The sequence below is a fragment of the Cyanistes caeruleus genome, chromosome 3 (genome assembly GCF_971803275.1).
Source record: "Cyanistes caeruleus chromosome 3, bCyaCae1.hap1.1, whole genome shotgun sequence".
Taxonomy (NCBI): Eukaryota; Metazoa; Chordata; class Aves; order Passeriformes; family Paridae; genus Cyanistes; species Cyanistes caeruleus.
In genome coordinates this window covers 43,303,981-43,327,178 of record NC_141703.1, presented here as the reverse complement: position 1 = coordinate 43,327,178, position 23,198 = coordinate 43,303,981, and the positions used below count along the sequence as shown (strand labels likewise).

Sequence of the window (23,198 nt, the reverse complement as noted above, 5' to 3'; positions counted from 1 at the left end):
TACTGAAATGTACTAAAAAATACTATTATGGTATATTGTTATCAAGATAAGAATAGCCCACATAAAAATATTGGAGTCAGAACTATTTTTTATTGCTGTTACGTAATTATTTTTAAAAACAGAAGCCCATAAGATATTGTACACCACTTTTTAATTTTATCTTCTACTTCTCCTTGCAGTACTAACAGAGAATACTAGACAAAGTAACATGACAGGCTGTTGAAAGATACGTCAGTTCTGCTGCTTTTGAAATTCTACTTGTTCTAAAAGTGAAAAGAGCTGCCCAAAGAAAGCTTTTTTTTTTCAGGGCAGCATAGACTGTAAAACAGCAAATTGTATCAGCTACTTCCTAATAGAACAAAGTTTACTTCAGGTAAAACATGATGCCTTTAAGTTTGAAAGGTCATAGAGGTGAACATTTCTCATTAATCTGTGTGTCACAATATGGATGGTTTTGCTCTCATATTATGATTCAGCAGAGACAATTGTAGAATTCCCATTATAAAAAAACAACCCTGCCTGGATACAGATGCTAAATCTGTATCAATTTAAACTCTTTTCTATGATATATTCTATGAAATGCCTAATAGCTGAAAAAAACTGATCAAGAACAGGAAGACATGAGGAACAAAGAAGTTCTATGTGCCATGCTTATACATTTGAAATAGTTAAGGTTGTAAATTAACTTTCTCTGCTTTTGGAAGTTAAGTTTTTTCATAGATAGTATAGGAAGGATAGTAATTGTGTCACTGCTATTGTGGTTATGCAAATTTTTTAGAGAACTTATTAAAAAATTCCTTAGTCTTTGCCTTCCTGATATAATTTAAATAATCTACATTATTTTAGGGAAAGAGGGAAAAGGGAAGGAAGGCAGAAGAATACAGTTCTATCTTATTTGCATACAGATTTCATTTGAAATACAGGTCAGTCCATGAAGCTCAAAATCCAAGCCTTTAAAATATTTCCTCATGAGAGTCTTGATGTAGCCCCTTCAAGTACTATAGACAGGAAGATTGTACTTGAGCATGTTAGTGAATGAAATCTATGTTCTACTTAAAGGACATGTTGCTGGTTTGTATTTTTACAGCAGTACTTAGGGATCTCATTTGTGTCCTTATTGTTCCTGAGGCTGTGTGATGTAATTTATTGCAGAAGAAAGAGACTATTGCAGCAATATAGCAAACCAACAGGCTTAAATAAAAAAATGTGAGGAGGGAAATACTAAGGTCCTCAAATTTTTAGATTACAAAGCTTCTCTAAATTAGGAGTCGAGGAACTGCCTAACTGCCTTAACCTTTAAGGGCAGGTAGGTTATATGTAGCTTTGATAGTGTGAGCTTGATGACTTATTTTCTTGCACTATATTATATATAAGCCTATCTATATTGAGAAGCAGAACCTCTAACCACCCTGTAAAAACTACAAATAGTTCAATTCAATTTTCTAAATGCAGTGGAAATAAGGTTGGTATGATTTCATTGGAATAAAAGAGGGTTTTCAAGCTCATATTCTGAAACCCATATTCTGAAATATGGACTCCTTCACACAAGTTGTGTATGAACTGTTAATTTAATGTATGCAGGAAATTAGTGACAAAGGATATAATCACAATCACAGTGGATCTGGTGAAATTCTTGTTGTTAGGAGCATTCTCAGTCTCCAGAAAATATCTTGGGATTTAAATGCTGCTTTAACATTACCATTTGGATGCTTACATTTTTGCAGCCCTAGAAATAATTTTCAATCTGTGGTCAATTACCACAAAGAAATCCTATGTTTTTTTTTCTCTATCGAGTAATATATCATATTTTAAAAAATATTTTGCTGGTATTATATCTCCCTCTACTGGTAAAATTGCATTTTCCCTATGATTAATTTTGAAAGCAGACCATAATTAAAAAAGAGTGCAACATGGTAGCTCTTATCAAAAATAAGGTCCCATGATGAATATTTTAAAAAGAAAAACAATAATTAGGTCTAAGTATTGCTTCAAATTTGGGTAAATCAGGAAGTTCAGACAAGGGTTACTGCTTTATCCTAGGGAGATGAATCTAAAGGGAAAATAAAATGATGCTTTCAGTGTAGGGATGTCGTGGTTTTAAAGACGTAATTAAATAATTACTAGAAAACTTACTTAGTTTTTGCTGTGAGATATGGATTAGAACAAGAGCAAAACAGGCTTAAAACTTAAAAGGAATAAAGAAAGTTTATTAACAAAACTACAAGAATAGGAACACCAGAATAAACTTCCAGAAAACTCCTTTATCCCCCATTACCCAACCATTTCCCTGTTCACATGACAATATAGAGACAAAAAACTTTGGTGTTTAAAACAGTCCCAATTCCTGCTAGAGTCTTTTCATCAGCCTTTGTAGAGAAACAGAAGTCTTCTTCTGCTAATCTATGGAGTTTCTCACAAGAAAACTATTTCTGTTACAGCTTTCTATTTTTCTGATGCCAGCTGCCTGGAAATCTGTCATCAGATTTTCTCCTCCCATTTCACATCACTCTGAGGGGTGTTATGGGTCAATGAGTCTAGGGATGTCATCTTTAAGGATGAGCTATTCAAAGGCAAAAGCTCTTTTCATCTGTCTCTGTGAGCTTCTCTGGAAAACAGAAGTTTTCTCTTTGCCTCTACAACAGCCCCAAATCTTCAACTATTACTTCTCCCCCCTCTGTTCCAGCACCTCATTGTATCATAATTACTCCACCTTTTGCTCAAAATCCACACTTTGAATACTCTATTCCTCCTAATACACTCTGTCATGAATTAAAGGAGATTTTCAGAACACTATTGTCCATCTCCATAGCTTTAACAGAAAAATATTTCAGTTTATAAAGCATCTCCTTATTCTCTACCTCTTCTGAAGTTTAATTATTTTCTTTACTGTCTCTAATAGTTTATAAAGTCTCTTTACATGTTGATTACTCTCTTTTTCTCTCTCTGGATAAAAGGATTAATCTGCAAGTCTCATCTAGGTAATGAAAAGGTTAAAATCTTGCCCGGGTTTTGTAGATGGTTCTGTGATCTCTGCTGGAGCAGGAGCTGGAGCTGTCTGTGATGGAAGATTCTTCATGGCTGCTCTGGAGAGTGTGGTCACTGTCTCAGTACGCCACAGGTCAAGAGCTTTTTTTTCTCTCTCTACTCGGCAGTCTCTGGTGAATTCAGTCACAGCAAAACCTGCAGCTGAGCCAGGGACCGGCCTGGCCCGGCCAGAGCCCGGGGCAAGCCCCACAGGCCCCATCTCCCGGCCGGGAGCCGCTGGGCCCAGCCCAGCCCCTGCCCCACAGGGCCTCATAGGCTGGGCAGGGAACGGGAACCAGCTAAAACTCTGTTACCTTTCACAGCCAGGGAACAAAGAGACCAAGAAATTCCCAGGCTTAGGTCTTAAGGTGGTGTCCACAGGTTGATCTCACTTTTCAATGGTTAAAACTGCTGTCAATTCTTAGAAATGGCCAGCTGTTGGCTAGGTCAAAAACTCCCATCAGCCTCCAGTGGTTTTAACTTCCTTAGGTGTTTCTCTTTGTTTTCTTAAATGCCAATCTATCACAAAGGATCAACTGAAATTCTCACAGTAATTTCTCTTAAAAACAGAACAGAAAATATGCAAATACGTTAGTAGCCTAAAAAGGTTTATACTCTATTATAATAAAGGAAAATACCAGGAAGCACAGGTTATCCCCTGGTGCCCCCTAAAAATGTGATACAATTAAATCTAGTGAAATAATATTAAAAATAAATGATGGCTGTAAAAATAGAAAACATTGACCCCTCTGTTAAAACAATTAGAAAACCTCTAAATCTGTGCAATATGAATAATAAGTATAGTAAATGTGTATTCAGTAAGAAATCCTCAACATTCTGAAAGAGATTTAAATCGAAGAGATCAAGAGTACCTTTCGCATTATTGACTAGTACAATTGGACCGAAGAAAGAGTTTTCATCCTCCCTATGTTTTTGCTCTAGTTCCCCAAATACACACAAGAAAAACTATAAAACTATAATGCAGGCCTCTTCTGCTTCTCTAGAGCAGAGATGAGCTCATTTTCTGTAAAATGGTTTTCAGCTAAATCACTGGAAACTAGGTACCTGGAATCCTGACTAAGTTTTTCTTAGGATTTGCAGCATTGAGACGGCTATAGGCAGTCTTGCCCTTGTTTTAAAGCACGTGTAGAGGAATTGTTTGGGTCACAATCTACCTTATATATATCTTCAGGATAACAAAACTCATTCTGAAGCCAGTAGGCTTCATTTCTTCAACACAAATATTTCTCTTTTCCAAGAGAGTGCTTTAAAAAGGAAGAAACCACACAAAAGGATGATCCAGGTTACATTTCAGGTGAATGTGCAATTTTGAAACTTTTGAGTAAATAATTTGGTCACCACAATGCATGAAATAAACCTTTTGTGGCAGAATGCTCTCATCCTTCAGCATTTCTCTGTTTCATGGTAGCGAAGATGTGATGAAGATGATAGCATTGATGAGGAATATGTTACACTGTGTGTTTTTCCAGAAATTTATCAAAATAAAATAAAAGCTTAATTATTATCCAAAGATAGTGAAATTATTCTAAAACAAAATTAAACCCCCAGAAAGTCCAAATAAGCATAAGAAAGACTGAGAATAAAATAAAGGAAGGAAGTGGGGTAGAAGGGAGAGAGAGACAGAGTCAATAGGCACAAACAGAAACACAGAATATTCCATATGAATATCAGGAAACTCCTTTTTTTGTTTGTTTGTTTTTTGGGGTTTTTTTTTTGTTTTTCAGTGGGGGTGACCAAGCATCAGCAGAAGTTGTCCAGGGGATTGTACGGTCATCATCCTTGGGGATCTTGAAAAGCTGTCTGCACAGGATCCTGAGCAAATGCAGGTGACCCTGCTTTGACTGTGTGAAGATTCTGGAGGTCTCTTACAGCCAGGGAGGGAGGAAGGCAGGGAAGGCAGGCAGGCAGGCAGGCAGGGAGGCAGGAAGGCAGGAAGGAAATTTTCACATTAAAAAAGAAAAGAAACAAAAAGCTGTGCTGCCCCACCTTTGGATAAATATAACATGGTATTTAACCATGTGATCAGATGAATCATATCATGTGATGTGATCAGTCCTTTCTATACTATCAGTGTCAAGGTAAATTGATTCATTGCTCATATGCATTTTCAGTGTCTATTGTTATCTCTTGTTTTCTTGCTTGTCACTTAGATTAATAACATTAGTGGTTCTGTATGCTAGCAGCCTTCTTTCTCTTGTCAGTTACAGAGGAATTTGCTCTGCACAGGTAATTTCTGTGGATTTCTTCATAGTATTTCTTTCATTAGCTAAAATTGGCAGTAAGAGCACATTGTATCTCCTTCTGATTACTTGCATGAGTTCAATATTTGTAAAAGCATGATGATGCAGTCACTGAATACATATAATTGCTTCCATTTTCACTGTTTTTCTGTTTGTGCTTTTTTTCACTCAAACTTGAAAGAATGTAGTTGACAGCTAATTGAAAACCCCAGAAAAAGAAAGAATACTTTAGTACATACAGCACTGAATGAATCTTTCTTTTATGTCAATATTAAATTGCAACTAACCAAACAGAATTAGAGAAAATAAAACCTACTGCTACTGCAAATAAAGCTTACATATTATAAACTATGATATCATGATAAAAGTAGAGCCAGAAGAGATGACAACTGATTTTGATGCAATGGGAATCAGGTTGGAGACACAGGTTGGTAGACTAGTGCTCCTGTTGTTAATATTTTATTCCATTACGTTGAAATCCAGAACTTGCTAACAAAATGTCAGATGACTGTCTTGTGTTGCAATGTAACCAAAATTATGTATTCTCTTATCATCTGTTAAACCTGTGTGGCAGTGTTCTTTATCCCTTCCACAACCCATCCTCCCTCCAGGGGGATCTCTTCTGTTAATGAGCCATTGAGTCTCACTGCATGACTGATAAAATTGCATCATCCCATTGGGAGATGCTCCACCCAGGGGAGGAGCCAAGCATTCCTACCTGGATATAATCTGAGCCTCAGAACACTGCAGTCAGCTTTTCTCCACAGACCCATCTACACTACTACTGGACCTCCAGAGGAAAACAACAGCCTTCTACAGGATAATTGCTTCAACAGAACCACATCTGTTGCTGCAGAAGGACTGCAGCCACCACTTGATTGGACTGCTACCAACACCCTGACCAACAGGGTATCAGGTTGTACTCTGACTCTGACAGTGTTTTTTGTATTACTGCATTTTATTTTAACTTTCCTACTAAATTAAGGTTGGTGGTTTTTTTTTATTTATTTATACATACTACTAAAGAACTGTTATTCCTATTCCCATATCTTTACCTGAAAGCTCCTTAATTTCAAAATTATAATAATTTGGAGAGAGAGGGGCTTACATTTTCCTTGTCAAGGGAGGCTTCTGCCTTCCTTAGCAAACACCTGTCTTTTCAAACCAAGACAATGATGTAAATCTTTGAGATACTGTTAAAACAGAAGAGGACTGGAATCCTATGGAGTGAGAACTATATGAACAGTGATCTATGGTAAATGGAAAAAAACAAAACATAATTGAAAGTGCAAGATCATGAATTTAGAGACTAAGAAGCAGAATTTCCCCTATCAGCTAGGAGCTCAGCAGCTGCAGATATCATTGAAGTATAAACCTGCATGAGTGAGCTTGTTCACAAAGGGGACCGCAGATAACAAGTTGCTTCCATTTGAAAGAGAAAAATATTAAAGCCTTTCTACAAAAGACCACAGAGCATGTCAAAGTGATACTCAGCCAAGTACTGTGTTTAATTCCAGAAGTATAAGTTTAAAGAAAATAATAACTGGAAAATAGCAGGCAGTGATGTAGATAATGTACTGAAAATAATAATAGCTTTAGTAACACATTTTTGGGTTTTTTTACCATTTTTTAACGCAGTTTGACTAGTCAGCTGAATGGCCAGATAAAAGGGTGCAGGCAGAAGTTGATGAATTATCCAGATCATACCTGAATTTGTGGTTGGTGTCATCACCAGGGCTTACAGTTGCTATATCTTTTTTGATGCACGCAGCCTAGTTACGGGAGAGATGGCATCCATGTATCTAGAAAAGGCAGGTGCATCTTCACTAGTAAATTGGCCAACATAGTTTTCTTGCTGATTCAACAGTTTAAAGAACAATTTACTAAGTCCAGCCACCTAAAGTACACATGTACCAATGCACTTATTCTGGACTACAAATAGGAGGAAGTGGAACTCTAGGCCCTGTCTGAGTGTTATGATGTTGTAGGAATCAGGAAAACCTGTTGGGGAAACTCACATTATTGGAAGACCACAGCAGATAGCTCCAAAGTGTTTCAGAAGGATAGGAAAGAAAGATGAGAATGTGGAATTGCACTTTATATAAAACAGAAAATTAAGTGTATGAGGTTGAGCTATGGAGACCACAGAAGTTTCATTGAATTCCTGTCAAGATTAGAGGGATTATCATGGAGCTGGAATCTTGTGGCCTTCCAGTCAGGATGATGAAGCCAACAAAACCTTTATTTGGCCACTTGAAGAAGTTTGGTGTCAATAGAACATTCTCCTCATTGATGGAGGACTTTTATAACTTTTACTAGTTGAGAAAAGGATGTTACAAGTATGTTACACAACTGGACCGTTTCTGCAAGTCACTGAGGACTGCTTCCTGCTGCTCATGCAAGATATTCCAGCTAGGAACAGCACATCACTAAATCTACTATCTACTATAAATCTATTATATATAACTGAGACAACTTATTGACTGCATAACTAAAATTGATTGTCGTGGATACACCTATCATGACATTGTGGAGTTCAAGATCCTGCTGAGCACACTTGAGATCAGGAGTAAGACAAAGGCCCTGAGTTTTGGAAGAGCCAAATTCAATATGTTCAGAGCCCACCTACAAGGAATTTCTAAGGAAACAACCATGTAGGGCAAATGAGTTTGTGAATTCTGTGAGTTTTTCAAAAACTACCTTCTGAATGAAGGGGCAAGAACAGTCCATCACTCAAAAAGGGAAAAGAAGAAAGCAGAACACAAGACTACTTGGGCTTAACTATGAGATTTTGCATGTGCTTAGAAACAAAAAAGAAGCATGCTAGCTATGGCAAGGAAGTTAAATAGGCAAGAAGGACTAAGAGAGCCTTGGCAGAACATGCAGAGGTGCAGTCACAAAGGCTAAGGTTCAGCTAGAACTGAAACTGAACAAAAGAGACACCAAGAAGGGAGGGTTCTTCAGACACATGAACAATTAGCAGAAGCATTGGGAAGATGTAAGGCCCACTGTTACACAGGGCAGGGAAACTATTTATTAATGCTGTTGAGTCAGAAGTTCACTATACCTTATTTGCCTCCCGTCGCATGGTTAAGTAGCTATAACAGCATGTGTTGACCCCCTCGTAGTGGAGGAAGGGTTGATCCTCAGCCTCTTGCAAGGTCTCAGCCCACATAAATCTGTGGGCCTGGATGTAATCCATTCCAAGGAATTAAGATAAATATCTGACAATGTTGCAAAGCCACTATCTGTAATATTTGCAAAGTGGTGGAAAATATGGTATATCCCTTATGACTGGAAGAGGCTAAATGTCACACTCAGCTCCAAGCAGGGCCCTAAAGAGGACCCAGGAAACTACAGGACTGCTAGTCTTACTCCAGTCCCTGGTAAAGCAATGAGATGAGTCCTCCTAAAATTACTACAAACCAAATGAAGCAGGTGGCTGGGAAAAATCAGAACAGATTTATGAAAGGGCAAATCATTACAGAGTAATTCAATCCCTATCTACAACAAAAAGGACATTTTCTGTTGAGATGGAGATGGTTTACCTGTTCTTCAGCAAAGCATTTGACACCATTGCCCACAGTCTTCTCCCAAACAAAATGGCAAGGTGCAGGTTGGATGGGTGGTCAGATGAGTAGGAAATTACACTTAGAGTATCAATCAGAGGGTAGTTTTTTTACTCAGACTGGCAGCCTGTCACAAATTTTCTATCAGAAATTGATAGTGGGACTCATAGTGTTCAACATGTTCATAACTTGTTGAGATGATAGAATTGAAAGCATCCTCAACAGCTTTGCTGGCAACACTAAACAGAGTGATGATGTGAACAAGCTTGAAGAGAGAGACATGGTTACAGAGAGACTTGGATGGGCTGGAAGAGCAGACTAGCAAGTATTGTATGAAGCTTAATGGAGACACTTGAAGACCTGTACTTGAAGACTAGGTTCCGTGTAGCTGGAAAGCAGTTACATGAAAAGGACCTGGGAGTCCTGGAGGACAACAAACTTGATCCAACTGGACAAGATACTCGAGATTCTCATGTAACCTCCCTTTCCCATGGAAGTTTCGGTTATGTGTTGTTTTGAGGTCCCTTCCAATCTGTTCTATGATTCTTTATCTGTAAGGTAGGTCCACAGTAACACAGATGAGAAATAACTTCTGAGAGATTTAGAATTACTTGGCATCAAACCAAAGGTAACAAATTGATCTAATTGATGTCCCTGGAAAACTCCAGAAAAGACTCCATAGAAACAACTACTTTTCAAATGGATATAGATCAGTGAAATAAATGAGACATTGCACATGTAGATTCATTGTGTGGAATTAATTTGTCAGAAATGTTTACAGTATGGATGCATTCTTCTGATTCAATTTCTCTAGGATGTCTTTGTAGTTGAAAAATAGGAAAAACAAAGAAACAAACAAAAAACATTACAAGGATAGAACTCATTTGCATATTATAAGCAAAATATATACAGAAGTAAATTTACTTAATGTTATGTTCTGCACTATATTGGCTTCTGTCAAATCAAAGAAATTATAGAAAACTGAACAACTAGGAGGCCTGTCAAAATAAAGCATAAACTAAATTATTCCAGTCAGTAACAGATAATCTATTACAGTTCTACGAATTCTTCTGGGAGGGAGACAGCACTCTAAATTAGCCTAATTTATCTAGTTTTTTGCAATATATTTACAGAGAGCTAATATATAGAAGATGATGAGACAGCATAAAAGATATAAACCAAGGATTATGAAAGGATGCAAATGAATGTATTCATTGATAAAAACCCCACCAAATCATCAAGCAAGTAAAGTCCAGCCTAAAAACAAGGAAAGAAATCAAGAAAAAAAAACAACAAAAAAAATAAACCAAAACAATAACAGTTACAGCAACCAACAACAACAAAAAAAAATCAAAGAAAATCCAACAAAGAACCCAAACAAACCCCCTAAAACTATCACTTTGTTTTCTTTAAAGTGGAATCCCAAAACATAGGAGTGCTACAAGGTTCCCTAATTGCACTGATTCTCGTTTTAAATTTTTAAGAGATCTATTAAAGAGGTTGGACAAATAAATGTCATAAGTTGAAGGTGACAAAATTGCATATTTTTGGAAACCCGGGAGGTAAGAGGTGCTAGAGAGGTATTTTAAACTAAATGGTAAATAGGGTTTGATCAGTCATGTCCATTTAAGGAAATAATCTGTTCTCACTTGAATAGTTGCAAAAGCTTTAAAGGAGTTCAAAAAAGAAATTTATTTTTATAATTTATTTATATCAACTTGAAGATTTTCAATTACTTTCAAAAATTATCATTTTTATACCAATGATAGTGCTATATGTGTGAACTAGCTGTTTCCAGAATTACAGTTTATTATAGTAAAACTTCACCAGCTCAAGCTGAATGAGAATTGAAAATACAGTTATAGTAAAATTTAATAATCATGTATAATCAAATTGTTACAGAACATATTAAAATCAATAAAAGAGAAAGACAGTATAAGGTGTACTGTTTCCCTAGGCCCATTATTATGGTAATCTCCTTTTCAGTGTAACAGTTTTGAAAAGCAGTTCAAGACAGAGACTTATCAGACTCATTAACTAATATCACTCTTGCACTACCTGCCAACACCAGTAATGAAATACTCAGAAAAGCACCACAGATTCCTTAATTGCTGCAAAAATGAGCATCAAAGGTTATGGGACCAATGCTAAAACATTCAATATGAAAATAAAAAAATACAGTTTGATATTCTTATTTCACACTCACTAGAAATATGCAATAACACTTAAATTTTGTATTACTATAATATTATATTGGATTGTAGTTCTCTGATATTATTATATAACATAATTATAATTCAATCCTGTAACACTTTTATTATAATAAAAAAGCTCATAGGCTTGTCACTAAAGACTTTTAAGACTAAAAAGCAAAAAGCACTTAGGCACTTAGAAAACTAGGCAAGATCAATTCCATACAGCAAACATTAATTCTTTATTACACACCTTAACTCTACATGCAGAGTATAAGCAAAGTTGGTCTTTTCAGAGAAGCAACATACCAAAGTTAAACAAAGATCTGGTTAAAGTAAACCAGCAAAAAAACATTGAGATCAAGAGAAAATGTTTATCTATTACTTATCTATTTATTATAATATTTGCCTTACTTAAATATGCAATAAATAATCTTGAACATTCCATGATGAACATCATGGAATGTTCAAGATTATTTATTGCATATTTAAGTAAGGCAAATATTATAATAAATAGATAAGTAATTTGTATAGAACTGTTTTACCCCATCAATGTATGTTCAGCCTAGCTGATCAAGTTTCTCAAGGGATTGAATGAGACTTAAGATCACCATCAGGCTTACTAATCTGTTGATAATTGAATTTCTCACTGCTTCAAAATGAAATGTTACTGTACACATGTAGGCATAAAAATTCAAGACATTTTAAAGTCACATAATTAATTGTCTTGGAATTTAGGTGATAATTTATATTTATTAATGAAAATTATAAAATTTTATAATAATGTATATTTATATATGAAAAAATAATGACATTAACTCACTATTATTATCGCATTCCTTCCTACTTTTAGCAGAGGGAATGAAGAAACCAATTGATACTATGCAGTAAGGATAACATTAGACACATTCAAAAAGAATGTGTTGAAAATTAAGAAGGAAAAGCAAGTGAAAAAAGATTTCCATGGATCTCAACCTTTGTGTAATTCCACTGATACTAATTTGTACATTAAAAACTATTTTAAATAGTGGAGTTTGTGTTTTGATGATTGCACTGAAATACATTCTTCAATCTATAGAAAAGAAGATGATTTTTTCTGTTAAAAATTACATTAACATCATGAAACTCTTATGGTGTCAAGGAACATGTTGACTTTTAATGGGCAATCACCAAAGGCCTTGCATTGCTTTTGACTCCCTCTTTAACTATTAAATTGGCATAGGTATTTGCTAATTAAAGACATCTGGTCATCTACTATGGTTAGTGGGAGTCAGTCTAGATTCAGATGTCACAGGACAACATAGCTCTTAAATTTGGCTCATCTTAAATCTAGCTTCTCAGCTAGAGAAGGACTGCTCAGCTCTAGGAATAGCAACTGTTCACTGACTTTACTTCAAGATAACACATTGAACATAAATAGCATGTCTGTATAGCAGTATAACTACAAACATTTGCTAGATACTAGGAAAAAATATGCTCAGAAGTTATTTATTATAATTTAGGGGGTTTCCAGTATTTTAAGAAAGATGAAGGTATAAATGAAGATAAAGTTTGCTCATTCTCAGTCAGAATATTCTTTACATTATTCTGTGAATTATTGCAGAGATTTTTTTTTCATTATAATTGCAGAATGCCTCAAGATTAAATTCTGAATTTCTTCCAATGGCATGTGCATTTGATAGCATTAGGGGTTTGAGATTTAATGGTCTTGGGAAGCTTAAATTGTATTATACTTTTATTAACCAAGGGTTTTCTCAGTGTAATTGAATAACTGAAAACACTTGAAGCTTTGCTGAATTAACAGAGATTAAAACCATGCAATAAATTGAAAAATAAGTTAATAATTGAAATTAGATTTCACTTTAAAATATTTTTACTTGAAATAAAACAAAACCAGTATTGGCTGTTCTTATTTACTCATCTAACAGTATATTCTTCCCATCTTCAGTTCATTTTTTTCTGCAGAGATATTTATAGGAAATATTAGGTGTAGCTCAGATTTTTTATTCTTTATGCTATAGGGTTTTTTTCAGTCTCAGTGAACCAGCACTTTTACAATATGAAATAGACCTCTAAATCATCATACAAAATTGATGTGCTAGTAGTATCCTAATACCTCCATGTTTATCAAATAATTTCCTACCTGTTATGGTAAAAAATATAAAAGCAGGTTCTCTCAGAAAGTTTGAGATCTTTTTCTAAGTTTGTTTGTTTATTTTCCCCAAGAAAATATTGTGATTAACATTAGTTGGTAGCTAAGCACCACACAGTTGCTTGGGAGATGATGGGAGAGAGAATGGGAAGGGTAGAAGTTAGAAAACCCAATGGTTAAAATAAAGAAAGGTAAACTGGTAAATCAAAAGCCACATGTACAAGCAAAGCAGAGCATGGAATCCATTCACCACTTCCCATGGGCAGGTGGGTGTTCAGCCATCTCCAGAATAGCCAGGCTATACCACATGTAATGGTGACTTGGGTGCAAAAACACCATCACTCCAAATGTTCCCCCTTCCTTCTTCCTTCCCCTGCTTTATATGCTGAGCACAATACAATATGTAATGGAATATTCTTTTGGTCAGCTGGGGTCAGCTGTCCTCTCTGTGACCTTTCCCAAATTCCCCAGCCTGTTGGCTAGTGGAGTTTATGTGTATCATTCTATTGTATGAATTTGGCAGTTTATGAAAAGGCTAAATTATTTGCTAATATGATTAGGTCTAATACAATATCCTTTGAAAACAAAGACTACATCTTCACAATCATCTATCTGCCATTCAGCACAATGTGTTACTTACCAATAACATATGTGAAAGATAATTTCAGACTTTGGAAATAAATATGTTTCTTTTCAGCTGGTACATGCATAATAACACAAGTGTACACAATTAACAAAGAAACACTCTATACAATCTGCAAATCATGGACAGTTTCAATATTCTTTTTTTTACCAGATCCACCAAGCAGACCCAATTTACTAACAATCTGTAGTATGTGTGAACATCACAGTTTAGAAAGTATAAAAATTAGTTTACTGTAATGAGATTCCTCAAAAGTAAATAAGGAAATACTTCATTTAAAAAATATATATTTAATTTTTTCCACTCTTTATAATAATTTCTGTTGGTTTGTGGCAGTTTTTATGGTAAGCATCAGAAGTCTTGAAGTAGAATTTAACCCTGGACTGAAAAAAAACCCACTGAAAACTTTGAAAAATAGATTTTTACTGAAGTAATTTATTCTCAGTTGAAATGGGCAGGTTTCAGTTTTCCCTTTTTCTACTTTATAATTCACTCATCAGTGTTCATGCTGAATCTCAGAAAACTTCATACTGAAAATAACTTCAAAATCAACATGTGTGTACTTGTACTAGCTTTGCCAGAGCAGAAATATTTCAGCAGGAAAAAGCTTAGAAGGAAATGGCTTGATCCACTCTGGTTCCTCCATATCACAGTAATTAACTTCAAATGATATGGCTAAAAAAGATTTATAGACTTTAAACTTGTGACTATTGGCCCACCATGAAAAAAACTGATTGCTACCATAAGTCACAAAGCTGACTAAGGGATGCACTGATCTGCCATTGAGTGTTTTTCTGGGCTTAGTAAATGGACATCTGAGGTACATGAAACACTCCAAAAACAGAATATCAGCCTGAGAATGCTGTATTTCTTTCCAGAGAATTTCTGGACTTATACCCCTGTTTTTCTAAGGACAAATAACAGATGTAGTAATTGAAATTGCCTCAAAATGTTATTACTACCAGGAGTCACAAACAGAACACTGAAGTTCTGCTTTTGCTCAGAGATGTAGAATTTTTTGTCAACTGGAAAGAAAAAAAAAAGAATAAAAGTATCAAGCACATAGATATAGTCAAATATCTATCAGGTATTTATCAGGTATCGATAAAAAGTTGCTGAAAAAAATTGAATATATCCACAAATATGTTAGTATGCATATCATCATTTTTTGAGTGAAATATTCATAGACCTTAGGACATTATTGTATTTGTGACTGTCAGTCTAAAACAGCAAGATGTATGACTATATTGTGGTAGTAAAACATTAAACCATGTATCATGAGGACACAAAGGCTACTGAAAACATCCAAAAACCAGACCAATCCAAACCTAAAATAAAACCAAGAAAAAAGCACAAAACTACAGCAAATATGAAAAAAAGTCACCTCCACTCAGAAAATCTTGCTATTTCAGTAGCAACGATCATATCCTATGTCTGAGCTCCTGGAAAATTAGTGTCTGGTTGAAAGATATATACTATGAATACATTGTGAGTTTCAGAATTTCAAAATGTCTGCAATATGGACTGCAAGACTAACTGTAAATCATATTAGAAACAGTCCCCAATACAAATCAGTCTACTCAATATTTATGAAACAGGGTGTTTGGTTTATCACTGGAAGATTTATTTCATAAAAAACTTGGAAAACTCAGTAAAAATAATTTCACTGTCAAACACCAACCAATTTGTATCCATAGTTTAATGAATCTTCTTTCAATCAATCATCATATTGCTATAATTCTGATTTGTGTATATACATACACATATATTTGTCTTCTTTTGTATTAATGTGCAGTATTTAGCCATAACACAAACACAGCAACATGTTTTGAAAAAAGAGGCTAGGACAAAATTTTGGTTGAAAACAACCAGCTGAGTAGAAAAGAAATTAAATTTATTGTATTGCATAAGTGTTCCTCTGCTTTTCTCTTTTTGCTTTTATCAATTGCCTCTGCAAGCTGTTCCAGCAGTGCAACTGCTGGCAAGTTGTTTGTCATATTACCTAACCTAGAAATTAAGGCATTTTATAATACCAGAAAAGCCCCAACAGGAGCCACCTTATAAATATTTTGTAAAGCCTGAACAATTTATAGTACCATAAATGCCACAGTGGTGTCACTAAGAAACCCTGGCGATGAGTACGGGATAAAAGAAAAACTGCTTTTACAGCTTGCTTGTTAAGAATTGAAGCACAATTGAATTGTAAGTTCCCTTGGGTTATGAATAAATCTCTTTAACAATTTTAGTGAAGATCATTGGTATTTCCTTGCATCATATTTTTTTTAATGAAGAAGAGAGTTTAGGCAAAAATAATAATAATAATAAAAAAATAATTATGATTATAATTTTAAAAATAACTTTTTGTATAACTGAAAGACTAAAATACTCAAATTCTAACTTCACAAGGAAATATGAGAACCAAGCAAATAATGGAATGAATTGCTTGCAAATGTCTAAAAGTTTCTGACACCACTAAAATTTCAGCATTTGAAAATACTACCTCAATTTAACAGCTTTTAAAATATCAGAATTTTTCTGACTTGAAAAGGGAAATCAGTTTTTAATGCTCTTTGATAGCACAATATGTATCATTAATAAGGTGTCGTGGTTTTAAACCAATAACTAAGAAAATTGCTTATTTCTTGCTGTGAGATATGGATTAGAACAAGAGCAAAACAGGCATAAAACTTAAAAGGGAAAAAAAAGAAAGTTTATTGACAAACTACAATAATAAGAACACCAGAATAAACATCCAGAAAAACCTTTTCATCCCCTATATACCCACTATTCCCTTGTTCACATGACAACAGAGACAAAAACTTTGGAACTTTGATGGTTAACACAGTCCCAATTCTTGCTAGTCTTTTCACCAGTCTTTGTAGAGAAACAGAAGTTTCTTCCTGTTAATCCATGGAGTTTCTCACAAGAAAACTACTTCTGTTATAGTTTTCTATTGCCCTAATGTTAGCTGCTCAGAGCTGCTATTATTAGAGTTCACTCCTCCCATTTTCACATCACTCTGAGGTGTGTATGGGCCATGAGTCTAGAGATAGCATTTTTAAGGATAAGTTATTCAAAGGCAAAAAAAGTCTTCTTCATCTGTTTCTGTGAGCTTCACCAGAAAAGAGTTTTCTCATGGCCTCTCAGGGCTTCAAATCTCCCAACAGTTTTCTCATTGCCTCTCAAGGCTTCAAATCTCCCAGCACTTCACTATACTATAATTACTCTACTTTTTACTCAAATTTACACTTTGAACACTTTATTCCTCTCTAGATCCTGTATCATGAATTAAAGGAGCTCTTTTCAGGACTTCATTGTCCATCTCCATAGTTTTAACAGAAAGATATTTCAGCTTAATTAAAGCATCTTCTTAATTCTCTACCTTTCCTGAAGCTTCTTTTCTTTCCTGTCACTGGTAGTTTATAAAGTCTCTTTTCATGTTGATCTCTCTCTCTCTCTCTCTCTGGATAAAAAGATTAATCCGCAAGTCTCATCTGGGTAATGAAAGAGTTAACATCTTGCCCAGGCTTTTGTAGATGGTTCGGAGATCTCTGCCGAACAGGAGCTGGAGCCCTCTGCAATGGAAGGTTCTTCATAGCTGCTCTGGAGAGTGTGGTCGCTGCTCCAGCCCGCTGCAAGTCCAGGGCCTCTCTCTTTCTTCGCTGAGCAGTTTCTAGTGAATTAGTTACAGCAAAACCTGCAGCCGAGCCAGAGATCGGCCCGGCCCAGCCTGGGCCCGAGGAAAACCTTCCCCAGGCCCCCCCATCTCCCGGCCGGGAGACGGGGCAGGCCCGGCCCCATCCCCGCCCGGCCGCATGGCCTGGGCAGGGAACGGGAGGCCGGGAGCTCTGCCACTCTTCAAGTCAGGAAACAAAGAGAACCCAGAGAGCTCTGCTTTTACATTTCAAGGTAGGGTTCACAAGCTGATCCACTTTTTCAATGGCCTAAACTGCTGTCAATTCCCAGCAATGACCGATAATTGGTCAGGAGAAAAGACTCCAAGCACTTCCCAGCAACTCCAACTCCCTTAAAGGTAAAGTAACTCCATGACATAAGGTATGTACTGCCTTCAGAAATGTGAAGTATGATCTGATTTACTGAAGCTTTTGTCTGTTACGAAGACAGTGGAGTAGTACTTTTCAGTGTTAAGAAAAATACTTTGGAGTATTTTTCAGTTCACAATAGCACTGTAATTCATTTAGAGTTAAATGCTTCTATTGTGTATATTTGTGAAAAAGTACTTGCTTCACCATCATCATTAGTTTACAAATTTCTGTTGAATCAAACATGTAAAATAAGATTCTACGTTATGAAGCCAAAAGCTTGTCTGTTTTCATGAAATACCTCTCTGAGAAATACATTGTTGTTTAATTTGCTTGTTCACAATTTATATGAAGATCAAATGTAATGTGCTTGAAAGAATTGCTTAGGAGGATGTTTGTCATATTCGATCTGTGACAAACTTAATTTTCTGGAAATATTTACAAGGATGGTATTTTCTCTTTCTTTGAGCAACTGTACCTGTTCAGCAGGAAGAAATTCATACAATGTCAGGACTGAGAGGGAGCAAGCAAGAAACTGGCAACATGCACAGACTTTTGGAGGTTTCTACAGAATGACAGCTCTGCCTTTGGCAAGTTCTGAAGTGAAGCCTCAATAGTGACAGTGGGGCTGTGCTGATATCTAGGAGAGCACTGAACTTGCTGAAAAGGAAGCAAGGCTTGACTGAGAACTGTATCAATTACTGGTAAGGAAAATAGTATTTTTATATCTTTTGCTTTAAGCTGTCTCATACTGATCTGAGATTTTCTTACATAAGAGTGTAAGGCATAATGAAAATATAATGAAATACATTACATACACCTATTCTGCTCAGGTTACCCAGCCATCATCTTCAAACTTCCAGAGAGACATGGGAGGGCAGATGCTTTTGGTTCTCTGGATATCTCTGAGTAGCTTTTATCTGAACTTCCTTAATCTCCCCACAGATCTGTGCTTTGCTGTTGAGGGCAGAAAGACTGAGCTTTTTATGAGATACGTGCCATCAGGTTGCCACACACTTCAGCTCACACAGAATCCCATCCTAACAGTTCCTCTCTGCCTCTCCTTCCTCTTCACACTTTTCCCATGTTCCAGCATGGATCTTCTCCATGTCCTCCAGGAACAGTCTGCTCCAGCACAGCTCCTTCATGGTCCACAGTTCTACTAGAAAAGCTGTCCCTGTGTGGTTTTCTCTCCATGGCTCACAGTTCCTAAAAGGAATCTGCTCCAGCGTGGGCTGAACATGGGCTGCAGTGTGGATATCAGCTCCATTTTGAGTTCTCCAAAACTGCAAGGGAGTCATTGTCTCAGTGCTTGGCGCAACTAATTTTTTCATTTACATGCACTTCTATCTTATATTTATTGTGATCTTAGTGACTAAGGAATTATGGGATTGTTAGCAAGAAACACACACTTTGTGTGAAGAAGACACACAGACCCTGCTTCAAAAGCTGAAAACTTCCAGTTAAGTATACAGTTTATTGGGGTTTAACTTAATTACATCAATCAGTTAAATAATTTGGCAAATGGACTACTGGAATAGGGGGAGCAGAAAAAGATATCTGCAACAGGAATGGCAATTAATCCATTAGCCTTCACAAAGAAAGGGAAAGGCAGATGAATATCATCTGTGGAAAACTGAGTAGTTTCCTAGGGCAAGATAAGGAGAAAATTATCTGTAGTAAAATTAGTACCTCTGCTGAGCCTGTAAATATTACCATTTTCTGTATATTGTAGAACTTTATTTTAAATATGTAGGCATTGGTAAAAAGAGAGAGAGAATGCTTTCCTAGCTCCTTAAACAAAGTGGTGCTGATGCTGATATTTAAGGCATGTTAGAATAAAGTGACACAGAATACTAGATTTCTTTTAAAAATGAATATTTCTACCTTTTGTTCCCTCAAATCCTCTTTGGTCTAATCTGTAATAATCCAAATTTCATTGTTCCATTCTTTTCAGACACTTTAGTCTAAGAAGCTGACTTGTCAGCAGTAAATGCAGTTTCTGTGTATAAGTGAATGTCTGTATAGTGAGCTATAACATACAAATGTACAAAAACCAATAAATATGTAGTGCTCCAAGATATCTGTCTGTCTATTAATTGCCAGCAGAGTGACAAATTTATGCTTGTTAAAATATATTCAATTCATGCTGTAAGATCTCAAAGTACTGAGTAGAAAAAATGCCAACTAGAAATACCCAAGTCAGCATAAAAGATTATCAGTAAGCTTTCAAAAGATAGAAATACTAGTCAGCAGAATAAAAACTACATTTCTGTGTTATTTTGATCTTTTTAATCTAAGAATACTCTAGTGCAATTTAATAGGACACAGTATAAAATATCATCAGTAGTTAACCTGTCTACCAAGTGTACAGTTTAAGCCCTACAAACTTATATTAAATAGTAAAAGTTCCAGGTCTCATGAGAGGAGCAGAAGAAAGTGGGGCAGTGCTTATGGTCCCTGCAGAGTTCAAACTGTGAGTGGCCATGTATAACTGAGCTTCTGCCTTCTCTGCTTACCCACAGGTTTAGGCTGCAAACCTGGTGGTTGTCCCAGCTATGAAGTAGCCATGCAAAACTACCTGGAATCTTGAGATCTCCCGGGAATTAGAAGTACAACATCTTTCAAAAGAATTTATACCATTTTATAAAAGTACGAGCTGATGGTGACCTGGTGAAAGAAAAGTTACGTTGTCATTTCCAACCAAACTGACCTCAAAAGGAATGAAATAGTCATCCAAACCTCAGGTTGCCCAGGGTTCCAGAATCAGGAAGCCCCTGTAACACCTAAAAACAGTGGTGGGTTTTATAGTGTCAAGTGTGCCCAGCTAGAAGTACTTTTCAAGCAGGTGGCTGTGTTACAGGAGACAACAGGCAGCACAATATCTCAGAACGTCAGTGATGGGTCAGTGCTATTGACTGTGCGTTGTGCCAGGCTGAGCAATGGCCTGGCCTTAAGGCCATACAAGGGGACACTAAGCCTGAACTCAGCCTTGAGCTGGCTGATGCAAGTAACCCAAAAGATGAGTTAGTACTTGGGCAGAAGGAAGAACCTTCCCCTAAGAAATGCCTACATAAAAAATACAATGCTCTGAGGATGAAGAATGAAGACATGAGTAACAGAGGAGGATTTGGAAGAAGCTGACCATGAGATTTTGATCCAATTTCTCTAGAGAATTTTTTTTCATTCCTACCAGTTGATGTAGGGTCCAATGATAATGTGATCAGGAAATTTACTGTCAGAAGTATTGATTAATATTTTCAGTCTGAGCTCATGAAGTCAAACTCAGTAATTCTTTAGCTTGTCTGCCATTTCAAAAATACATGTGCTAACAATAATAAAAATAAAAATATATATCTCTGGAATATTACAAGCTTTCCAAATATGCATGCAGACATGTTTTTTAACTAGACCTTACATATAATCATAAATTGATAATTTTATGTGTTTTGGATCATTGTATTCTTTAATGTATATTGATGCATGTGGAAATAATGATAAAATCATAGGATGGTTTGGGTTGAAAGGGACATTAGAGATCATCTTGTTGCAGTCCCCATGCCTATTGGAATGGCAGGGACACATTCCAGTAGACCATGCTGCTCAGAGCCCATCCAAACTGGGACTTTGGGTCCTTCAAATAGAGTGGGACACCTCCTCTTTGTTAAGGGCCACAATGTTCTTTATTCTTTATTACTGCTGTTATAAAATAATTACTTATGAGGAAACACATCAAAACACTTGAATAAAATAGCGTTAGTTTTAGATTAATTTTAAAGAAATATGGTAGCATGTGTTATTTTTAAGTTTTATGGTCAATGGTTCAGCTAGTTTTCTTCCTCATTTATACAAATATCCTTTCCTTTATTTAACATGATTTTATATTGGCTTTTCACATAATTTAATTTAAAAAGCATTCTGATTTTGATATTGACTTCTATGAAAGTGAATGAATAAATAAGAAATGACAACAGAAACTTAATGATATGTATATTACATCTTTATGGAATATGTGTTTCTTTTGTGATGGACCACACTAGCTGCCACCAGATTGGCAGCTTATCACAGCTACTCTGATGATGTGTTAATGTAGCATATCATCATAAAGCTGTCAGTGTGATAATTTAGTAGTGTGCTACATCATGGGATTGATGATGAAAAAAACCTGTCCCCAAGACAGAAATCACTGTTTTGTTGAATTCTCCCAAGATCTGTTTGTGTGTATGCTTGAATAGGTCTACAGACACAAAAGAGTTATAATAATTTAATGTCCTCCTACTCTACCTGCTTTCTGTTTCTATCTTCTGTTTTAGTCTTTTTCATTTCCACTCAATTTATTCTCCCAGATTATCTTTACTTTTGTAGTTTTCAACTCTTATTGCTTCTGCCTACTGCCCTTTGCCTCTTTATCCTGATATACAGGATAACACTGGTCCAGGGTAAGCTATAGTGTTCCTTGCTATCCACCTGCCTCCTGTTCTTGCCTGTTCTGCTTTTCCACCATTACTTACATTATTTATTTATTTATTCCTCTGGCTCTCATCCTTCTGTCATGCTAGGTAGTCCCTGTGGCACATACTTACTGAAAATTGTGAACTCTGGCTTAAAAATTTGTATTTCATTTGGAATCTGTAATTGCTGTAACATGTTGATTTTAGTGTCTTTTCCTTCATTTTCTCCTACTTATTTTCAAATGAGGTGAGATGAGACAGGGTGAGATGAGGCGGAGAGGGAAGGGAAGGGAAGGGAAGGGAAGGGAAGGGAAGGGAAGGGAAGGGAAGGGAAGGGAAGGGAAGGGAAGGGAAGGGAAGGGAAGGGAAGGGAAGGGAAGGGAAGGGAAGGGAAGGGAAGGGAAGGGAAGGGAAGGGAAGGGAAGGGAAGGGAAGGGAAGGGAAGGGAAGGGAAGGGAAGGGAAGGGAAGGGAAGGGAAGGGAAGGGAAGGGAAGGGAAGGGAAGGGAAGGGAAGGGAAGGGAAGGGAAGGGACTTAGATGTTCTTACAGTCGGTCACTAATTGAAATAGGAAATGAGCTGAGGAAAAACATGTTCCATGGAAGGACAGCTTGTCTCCTCATATTTTCTTTTTATTTGTCTTGTCAATGAACAGCAATTTAACTGCCATTCTTATTAAGATCTCGCAGTTCTCTAAACAGAAAGCTACAGGTCTGGAATAACAAGTTGAAATATAGTCCCGTGCCTTGGATACCATGTAATAGTCACAAATCAAGAAATTGTGTAAAACTTTTTGTTTGTTCTTTATTTACAAGATTTCATCTTGATCTCTTTAACCTTAAGAACATCTTCAAATTTAATTTG

The 23,198-nt window shown here is 36.2% G+C and overlaps 1 long non-coding RNA gene across 1 annotated transcript; it reads left to right on the top strand.

The window, feature by feature from the left end:
• The first annotated feature begins 17,415 nt into the window (after positions 1–17,415).
• On the top strand, positions 17,416–22,554 carry LOC147654120 (uncharacterized). Its single transcript, XR_015284478.1, has 3 exons — positions 17,416–17,750; positions 18,354–18,588; positions 20,410–22,554. It is a non-coding gene; the product is annotated as an uncharacterized LOC147654120 (long non-coding RNA).
• The last annotated feature ends 644 nt before the right edge of the window (positions 22,555–23,198 follow it).